The 10,677-nt window shown below is 36.8% G+C and overlaps 1 non-coding gene across 1 annotated transcript; it reads right to left on the bottom strand.

Annotated features, from left to right (window-relative positions):
* Window positions 1-6,132: 6,132 nt before the first annotated feature.
* On the bottom strand, window positions 6,133-6,200 carry LOC128865507 (small nucleolar RNA U18). The gene has a single exon (XR_008454836.1). It is a non-coding gene; the product is annotated as a small nucleolar RNA U18 (small nucleolar RNA).
* Window positions 6,201-10,677: the final 4,477 nt, after the last annotated feature.

Raw genomic sequence — 10,677 nt, 5'->3', positions numbered from 1 at the left:
CAGGCATCGGACTAAGAGAAGCTCTGAGGAGAATTCGAAACAGAAGTATTTAGAACTTAAATTTAAGGCATTTTCCTTACCTGGTTATTTGAGTACGTATTTTCTAAGTTCAGGGCATCTATTATATAAAAAGAAGTTACATTTCCTTGGTAATCTTATAACTCAAGAACGGTCTCACCTATCCAAACCAAATTTTTAGGCTTTGTTTTGACTATTCAGTAGATGGTTTGTGTTTTAAAATTTTAAGAATCGGATACCAGGGTCTCGAGAAATAGGCCAAAACATGAACCCGGGTAACCCTAGGATGTGTTTGTACAATATGGGTAGCAAATGGAAGCTGTTGATGATTCTATAGTATAGAGTATTTTTGATGTCGCTCCGTGACTAGGGTCTCGAGATATCACCCAAAATGTGGACCCCGATAACTTAAGGATGTGTTCGTACAATATGGGTAGCAAATGGGAGCTGTTGATGATTTCTATAGTATAGAGTATTTTTCATACCGTTCCGTGACTAGGGTCTCGAGATATAATCCAAAACGTGGACCCGGGTAACCCTAGGACGTGTTTGTACAATATGGGTAGCAAATGGAAGCTGCTGATGATTCTATAGTATAGAATATTTTTGATGCCGCTCCGTGACTAGGGTCTCGAGATATCGCCCAAAATGTGGACCCCGATAACTTAAGGATGTGTTCGTACAATATGGGTAGCAAATGGAAGCTGTTGATGATTTCTATAGTATAGAGTATTTTTCATACCGTTCCGTGACTAGGGTCTCGAGATATAATCCAAAACGTGGACCCGGGTAACCCTAGGATGTGTTTGTACAATATGGGTAGCAAATGGAAGCTGCTGATGATTCTATAGTATAGAGTATTTTTAATGCCCCTCCGTAACTATGGTCTCGAGATATAGACCAAAACGTGGACCTGGATAACCCTAGGATGTGTTTGAACCACATGAGTATCCATTTCGGCAAAAATGTTAAGCAATTATGGATTTAATTGTGAAATTATATGTATTTGGGGAGGTGCGTTGCCATATGTACTCCATCGAATGGCAGAAAAGGGGATTGCCGCACGCACATATACTAATTTGGCTGGTACATGAAATAACTCCGGATCAAATCGATAGCCTTATATCAGCTGAAATTCCTAACCACACTGCTGATCCTGGGTTATTTCAAGTTGTCGTTATATATTACATTTCCTTGGTAATCTTATAACTCAAGAACCGCGGAACCGATTGACACAAAAATTTTAGAGTTCTTTTCTATCTTTAAGGAGGTAGTTTGTGTGAAGTTTGATTGAAATCGGTGCAGCCGTTATTGAGTTATGATATTTTATGTGAGTAATGGTTTCCTCTCATACGAAATGAATGTATGGGAAAAACAATAACAAATACACAGCCGCTTATGAGCGTTTCTGTTGTACTGTTGTGGTTGTAAGTGTATTATGTTAATATTAATTTTGGGCGATAATATAATAAAAACTGGAGCATTCAAGGAACTGGAAAAACATTTTTAACTTTATTTATTTTAGCATAATTTATTTAGCGTAAAAAATTGAAATGGAAATTAAAGAATCAAAGTTTAATTACAAGTTTTTATCGGCTCTTTCACCTTACCTGTATATAGGTGACCACCACAATCAAATTTTAAAAAAGTACAGAAAATGCTATTGTGACATCTTTAGAAAGTATGTTGAATGAAAAAAATCAACTAATTCAACTGTTTAAACATTTTACGAGTTCTATAAAGAAAACTTAATATGAAAAATTTCTTGCGATATAAAAAAAACATTTTATGTATGGTGGTGCGAAGCCCACAGGGTGATGCTAGTATTTAAATAAAAACAAGAGCTGATTTTTTTTTCAACAGGTACTCATTGCAACAGTATAATAATTTGACGCTTACCTTGAAATAGAATGAAATGGAATGGAATTCTGGAAAGACGGAAATCGTTCAAACACTCAGGCAGTATTGTCCACTACACCTAAAGCTTCCCTCTTGGCTCCTCTCCCTAGTTGATGGAGAATTATTACTTCTTCCTTCCAAGATGTTTTTAAGCATTCTAGCAATTCGTTGAAGGAAAAAGCATTGGTAGGTAGGTAGGTAGGGTGGTTGTCGTAATGCCACATTGAGATCCGTGGTAGCTCCAATGTGATAGGTAGGTAGATAAGTGAAATGGTTGAAGTGCCGGTCTATCACTCCTCAAGCAGGACTAAAGCGCCGTTTTGATACCATTATGAAACCTCCAACAGGCAAATATCTACAGCTAGCCTGAGCAGTTAATATAACGGAGAATATTGATTGAATTTAGGTTGGCGCACTGACCCAGGCAGTCGAAGAAAGGAGCGCCCTGGGACCTTAGTCGTCTAGCTGCCAAACTTGGACAGTTACAGAGAAAATGCTCTATAGTCTCCTTCTCTGAAAGGTCCCCACAGCTTCTGCAATGGTGGTTAAATGGTAACCCTAGCTTTTCCGCGTGCGTGCCGATCGTCGAGTGACCGGTAACACAGCTACGAGTTTGGAAATTGAATGGCGAGGACTACAAAGGACTCTCTGAGTCCTTCGTACGTCGTATTAGGGTTCAAGGGCTTTCGAAATAGCAGATGAAGAAATGGAGCTCCATCTTTTCTGCGCTTTCCTAAGAAATAATTTGTGAAATTCCCCTTTAACAACTGTCAGTTGGATGCCAATGACCGGGTAGAATACCATTGTGGTCCACTGGAGCTTTTCCTTACACAATGCGTTCCTTTTTAAACCATTAGATATCCACTTTATCTGTTAAGAATGCAGTACCAAGAGCGCGAAACTTTCTTCTGGCTAAGCCTTCACACACCCATAGGAGATATCTGATTTCTCCTCTTTTTCTGTGTTAAAACAGCTTTTACAAAAATCGTAGTTCAGGGGCCCTAACCTTCTGGCATCATTACCTATTATACAAAGGCCAGTTAAATCATCCCTACCACGTTTCTTGTAACGTCTCTATTAATCTCAACAAGCTATTTGAGTGCACTCCATAGGTAATAGGTTGAACATAATATAACTCGTTCATTCTCAATACATCCGGCCTCAAACTGTACCATCTAATTCTAGCGAAAGCCAAACAGCAGCAAAGAAAGTTATTCTGGATGGACACAGGGGACCGTCGATGAAGATAATGTCGTGACCATGCATTGTCATCCGTATTTAGTCCTATCAGGATATGGTGTTGTTGTTGTGGCAGTTCCTTAAAACCCACCAGGAATGGTCAAGTCATGTTTTTTCCACCTAACGGTAAGGTAGGCCCAAAGAACATGCAGTTTCGACGAGATGGGTTCAAATGAATATGGGTGTTAAAGTTTTTTTTAAGTGGGCCGGGAATAGATGGTGAGTGTGATACGGAGAAGGTTCACATGCCGAACATAAAAAAGTATATTGAGTATGTCGGGATCGGCTCGGGATAGGCAGGCATTTAATCTGCTACAGCATCATGAACGCAATTGTGGCGAGATGATGCCACTCTCACGAGGCTGCTGAAGCCCTTCGTCTGCGATGAGTGATGGTTGAATGGCAATTTTGGGGAATGAGAGTTTAAAAGTGTAGTAAGAAACTCCCGATAAATGCCGTTCATAGTCTGTCTATAAAATTGTAGGTTCAATGGATGGTTCTGAATCTCATCAATTAAGTCTCAAAACTGGATTGTTTTGCAAGTATCAGTAGTACACCAACGATCCTCCTGAGCCTTATAAATGAAAGCTTTGGTCCTGCTATGCTTGGCCCTAAGCTTGACTCCAGTCAAATTGGATACCCTAAAAACCACAGTTACGCAACGCCTGAGTCAGTTCGTGGCTTTAAACTCCACAGTGTTCCGTTACCTAAATGTGGAAGCTAAAGCCCATTCCACTTTGTAACTGAGTTTAGCCTCCACTTGCGTTCCTGATATCTTGAAGAGTTATGAGCTATTTTTAAGGTCAAAAGCTCTTATATTACTCTACTTTTTATAGCCTGATGGGTCAGTAAACTAAACTGGAGTAAAAAACCAACAATTTAACAAACCCAAAATTAGTAAACTGAAATAGTAAACTAATTTCTATATAAATAAAAAGTGTGCTGCTATACCTGAATCTCGCGAAATGGAGCTGACTAAAAAAAGAAAGAAAAAAAAACACACACACACAGACATCACACGAGAACAGTGGTAGTAAAAAGGTACTAGTTGTTAATTATCATTATTTCAATAAAATGCTCTATGACTTCAACAACAACGATAAACTATTTACTTCTCTTTAAACTCGTCCCAATCATCCTAAGCTAAGCCATCTTAATTCAATATACTGAGATGGTAGCAGACAAAGCATTGCCAGGCGTAATATGCAGTTAGAATCCGTAAATGCTTTCTTTCTAAATTCAATAGCTTCTAAGATCCCATCTTTTATAGGGAGTTAACAGAGCTGTTTAACATGTCTCGGCTCAAGAAAAAGTAAAATAGCAGCTTAACATTTTCTTCTCCCTGTCAATCCTACCCTTTACGGGTGCTTTAGTAAGTCTAGAGAAGGATTTTAAGCCTAATTAATATACCGATGAGATATAGTACCTCACTAGAGCCACCAGAAGATATATAAATTAGATTTAGTGCATGAATTTACTGCCCATCAGAGAGCTCAATCTATGGACCTTAGATATTTTAGGGTTCATTAAAGCATAGAGGGTCGAAAGAGCCTAGGTTATTGACTTGCTTTTTTAAATGAAAAATCATTCTTACATTTCTTAGTGATCACATTTTTTTATACATAGAGCTGCATATATTATAAAAATCGGCCGTAATATTTCACAGTAAAACGAAGACATTTAAATGGTATGAAACATTAAACAAATTTTCCAACTCATCGCACCCAATGTATTGTAAAGCTACCATATAAAGACAAGCAGATAAACGTTTTGTTCAGGCAAATGCAACATTACCGTTTATGACAGCGGAAACAGCACCAGCAGCAACAGTTCAACCCTCCTGGTGCCTCTATAATTCGATTGGCAGTAATATCGTTTGCCGGATAAAAACTACGTTGTGTATATACAAATGCTTCCAGCACAAAGAAGCCAAAAAAAAAAAAAAAAACAATACAATACAACAACACGAATAAGCCAAAAATTATCAAAACGTTCGTTTAAAATATTCGATGAAATATGGCTTGCAATTGTGACAGTTCAATGGGTAACTTTAAAGAGGATGAGTAAAAAAAGCCTAACTTCAGAACCACAACTTTAACGCCAAATGTATGTGTGTATACTATGTATAGTCAGAAATCTGATAAAGAGATGGGATGAAGTGTCTTTTGGTCAACTTTAGAAGGTCCTTCTATCGGAGATGCACGGCATAGAGATACGTGGCAGAGAATGCCTTCGAGCAGGCACAACCAGCCAAGCAGCCTTATGTCCATTGCAGTCTCACTTAGTAGCATCTAAACTCATTGAAAAATGATTCACCACCCTCAACCACCCTCAATACCTTGGCTTCAAATAACACCATTTGGCTGGGGTGGGTAACAGAAAATTAAAGTTTTGACATCAACGAACAAGGAGGACTACTTAGCGAATTAAGGCGCTACATCAAAATTATATGGACATAAATAAAGTTATCAACGAAGAACTTAACTTAACTTAAAAGGCGCTGGATGGAAAGTTTAGTATAGAGGAAGATAAAACAGCTTTAGAAAAGTCGTCTAAGCCTGGATAGAGAGATCGTGGGAGCACTCACTAGATACTCGTAGTAAGCGGAAACTTACAGTCTTGGTTCACATTCCATGAAATTAGAGTTAGTACAAAAAAGTCTGTCGTTTTTGCGAGCTGAGTGATGAATCGCCAGAACACATCTTCTTCAAGTTACTCTTTCAAGATGATGATTCACTCACCAAGGTTATATCACTCTAAATTCATTGATGATATAGAACAAATACGCTGCAGAAATACTCAAATTCGTGAGAAGCCTTCAATTATAGGCTCGCATTTAAGCATAATAGACCACTTCAGTGGTTGCAGTCCACTATGACCCAAGAAAACCTAACTAACTGTAAAGATGTATTTACTGGTTTTTAACTCTAAGTTATCGAGTGCTTAAATACCATTTCCGTTTTTGGTCCCGGGTTCGATACTCACTGTGAACATTAGATATTAAAATAAATTCATAAACACGGACCAATTAATTTCATCACAACATTTCATCGAGCCAAATGGAGAGACTAAGACGATTTGAACGATATGTTTTGAGAATTTGTAGCGGTCTTAACCGCCAACCTTACAGAAGTGGTACTTTTCGGAAAAGAGTTTCTAATAAAAGTTTATATGAAAAATGTAAAATATCACGCATAGACTTTTTCTTAATGAAATCGTCAGTAAGATTTGTTGATAAACTGACATTCATAGAAAATGAACTGATAAGCAAATATTTGTCAAAGGCAAGGGAAATATCATTACCTCTAACAGAAAAACATTTATCACCAATATATTTAAAAGTACTAAAAAATAATAATATGTTACATAAAAATAGTAAAGCAATATATTATCATAGGCGATACAATACTAACAACTTCAACGATGAAAATTTAGTGTATAACATTGATCAATTTATAGCCAAATAAATTATAGAAGTTGATTTTACGTTATCTCCTTTTTAAGCCCTTTTTGGGAGAATATAAATAAGTTTTAAAATTATGCCAAAGACATTCGAAATAATAATGATAACCTATTGTATAATCAAAAGAAAAATAAGTTTTAAACTCCTAGATAAATACAAATGTATGTTAGGATAATGCTAAATAATCTAATTTTATCATAACTTTGTAAACTCCTATGTTAAAATGATTTTGGGCAATAAATGAAATGAAATGAAATTAGATATTAAATCGTTGAAAATGTTTTTCCCAACAATTGTTGCCCTTTTTCCGACATTGGGAAACCTCCTAGGATATTTCTGTAAATGAAAGGTTTGTCATTGATTCAAAATTATGTGGCGTTACTTAATATTAATTGAAAAACAACCTGTTGGTGACACCTTGTTGGTGAATATCACATATTATAATTATTTTGGGAAAAACGAAATTCATTATTTTCTCGTTAGATGGCTGTATTCTTAGTATCGATCATACAATTTATCCTTATCGTTAGTGTGATTTGAGTGTTACGAGGTGAGTTAAACAATTTTACGGTATAAGGAAGAAGTGACATGAAATGAAATAAACTGCTTTTCTTCTTTTATGATACGCAATATTCACTTTTCTCCTTCTCAGATCCTCTATAATGTATTTGTGTTATAAAGAAAAAGTGTGTCATGGCTTTCAAAATAGGTAGAATTAGCCACATCGCCTCTGCATCATCAGTAAATTTCTCATGCATAAACAAAATGTTTTTTTAATTTTATTTTTTTTAATTATTATTTTTTTTTATAACTTTAGAAGTCATTTGCACAGACTGAATCTGGAATATTGTGAGCATTATTAAGTGTTATGAAATAACACTTGCGTTGAGCAGCCATTGCTAAAAGACTCTTAGAAACAGGCGCATTATGGTGCAAAAGAAGCATATTACGAGTCAATTTTCCGCTTATTTTTATCTTAGTAACTTTTTTTATTTAGTTAACCTTAAAGTGCAGCGAGTGCTTTTCTGTAAAATTGACACCTTTTCTTTTAAACGAAGAGTACAAAGAGGAAACCCATTAAAATCCATAGCTATCAACTTTCCAGCCACTGCTACCTAGAGTTTCTCAGATGCATTTAGTCTGTATTTCCACAGACTTCTGCTCCGACTTGAGTTCATAGAGACCAGTAGAAATCGAGGCATTGCTAACAAGTCGGTTCATAAATTCTTTCCTGCTCTCGGTACACATATTCAAGCACTGTCGTAAACAATCGACGCTCTCCCACTTCAGAAGTGGCTTACGCTTTCTTCGCCCCTACTTTGCGTTGGCCTTAGACATACCAAGAATATCATGGCAAATGCAAAAAAATATCCAAGACGATACTCCAACGATCTGGTTTTTTGCTTTTTGCATTATTACTTCTTCGGGATTGAGCTTTTCGACTCTTTCAACAACAACTTCTTTCACCCCCATCGGCCGTCCCAAAGCACTGATCGTCTTCTATTGGCGCTCTAAAATAAAAATAAATAAATAATTAGCGCGTACGCTTCCGTAAGGTGTTTGGTGGAGCTCCTTATCCATCTTGAAGTTGTTTCATAAAGAGTATATTGGGTATCTACTTACTTACTTATGTCATTTATAAGTTATTATTAAAGGATTCTGCCAAAAATAATATGTATTAACACTGACTTTTGTTACAATTCCATAAGAAACTCAAAGGAAGTATTCATAGTCAAGTGCACATAACGTCCCATAAAACAAAGACTCCTTTAGAACTCTTTAAGAGTATATTTAAAAATTTTGTTTGTGGATGAGAGGCTCCCCTAGCAGATGACATCTCTGCTTTAGGAATTTTTGGTGATGTTCTTTGTTTAGTGTGGGAGTGGGAGCAGGTATTTACCGCTCAAAACTAGGGATAAGGCAGCCTATCAAGCTGCCAGACCACAGCAGTATTTTCCAAGCGGAAGTTTTTGCTGTGGGGAAAGCCGTGGAGCTAGTCTACACTAGAACAAGAAAGAACTCAACAATTAATATAAACGTGGACAGTCAAGCAGCAATAAAAGCAATAAGCTCATATTGTATTAAGTCCAAAAATGTTCGACGGTGCAGGGAGGCCATAGAAAGGCTAGCCGCAAACAGTACGCTGCATATCTACTGGGTACCTGGTCACAAAGGCATTATGGGGAACGAAATAGTAGATGAGATAGCAAAAAGCGCTGTACGGACAAATGCAGGAAATGCAGAGAGGATGTTGACGAAACTTTAGACCACCTTCTGTGTGTTTGTCCGGTATTATCAGACTCGCGTGGGAGCCCCATTGTTTGAGGGTCTGGAGGACGTCTCAAAAGCGGATCTCCCAGCGCTGCTTAGATTCGCTAAAAGCGCTGACATCCTACATGATGTCTACTTTCGGTATTCATAGAGTTCGGTCTCCATCTGGTATCACTAGAGACCAAAAGGTCTATGCCTGGCTTGTCGCCAACCAGGTTAACCTTACCTAACCTCCTTGTTTAGTGAGGAACTATGTCATGACTTGAAATTCTCAATATTTTTTTTAGGAACGACTTCTTGTTGAGTCGAAATAATATACATATTATATCTTATCACCCCAGGTGTTCAGCAATACACCAATGTTTGTTTTTTATGAACAGAGGAGATTTCAGAAGTCTCTAGATTATATATATAATTGGAGTGTACACCCTTTTTGGGGGTTTGGCCGAGCGCCTCCTATTTGTGGTGTGCGTCTTGATGTTGTTCCACAAAATGGAGGGTCCTACTCCGAATGGCTGATATTTTTATGAGCCGCTTTTTCATGGCAGAAATACACTCGGAGGTTTGCCATTGCCTGCCGAGGGGCGACCGCTATAAGAAAAATGTTTTTCTTAATTTTGGTGTTTCAGCGAGATTCGAACCGACGTTCTCTCTGTGAATTCCGAATGGTAGTCTCTAGATTGGGAAACTCAAAATACACTCGAAAGTGTTGTCTTTACTTGTCAAGAGGCGACTGCTGTTAGATAAAACTTTTTCTATCATTCAGTGTTTCATGCCCGGAGTCATAAACCTATGCACTATCGAATGACAGTTCCGCATCAACCCATTCTGCCACGGCGGCTTTAACAATAAATTACTTGTAATATTACCATTCAAAATCACTTTTTTCTCTATTTAATAAAAGCAGAATTTATTAGCGTTATATGCATCTCTTGAGGTGATTTCCTCTTAAACTCTTAATATTGTTAGTGTGCATAAGTAAATGTTTTATTTGTATGAGTGAGCATTGCGCATTTGTCTACAAAGTAAAAGTCAATGTGCGATTATTGGCAGCCGATATAATTTTTCTTGTATATTTCCTTAACTTAACTTTGAATAGGTTTCACGCTTATGATTCTCTTGCTTCACTCAGTAATAAGCTGACTAGTATTTGATGTCATATGTATTTATGCACACACATAGCTATTCATGGCTATTCATGCTTTATATTTTGCACTTTCTTTTCTAATGTGAGGTCAGTGCTCTTGTACCTTTCCTTGAGGGCGCACAGTGCTCTGATTTCATACAAACAATAGACACAAATAGAGGAAGTGGTCCGAAATTATTGAAAATTTTCCTCTAAAAGGATTGCATTACGCTGATTCCCAAAATTAAATGGTTCTTTCGTACTGGTTACTAGTTTCGAAAAACAAAAAAACGATTTATTTTTACTTTTTGATATAGACTTTACCTTCCAAGGCAAAGTTACTGTTGACATGTATAATTATATTAAAAAATATGAATAAAACTGTCTGCTGAAAACAACAGAATTTTCTTTAAATTAAGAAAATAAAATGAAGATATAAAGCGGTTATATATTCATTGTGTATTATGTCTCAGTTTTCGAACTTAAAACCTTAGAGGATGAACTTCTAATTAATGGAAAAAGTTGCATGCTATTATCCGTTTTTTAACAACAAATTGCTTAGTACTTAAGTCGGATCCCCTTGCTGATTTGTTTCCTTCTTTTAAGTTACTTCAAGGTGAAGCTAATGAATCTGACGATAATAGCAAATGAGTCATTAAAC

Source organism: Anastrepha ludens, chromosome 5 (genome assembly GCF_028408465.1).
Source record: "Anastrepha ludens isolate Willacy chromosome 5, idAnaLude1.1, whole genome shotgun sequence".
In the NCBI taxonomy this organism is placed as follows: domain Eukaryota; kingdom Metazoa; phylum Arthropoda; class Insecta; order Diptera; family Tephritidae; genus Anastrepha; species Anastrepha ludens.
This window is presented reverse-complemented; position numbering and strand designations above follow the sequence as displayed.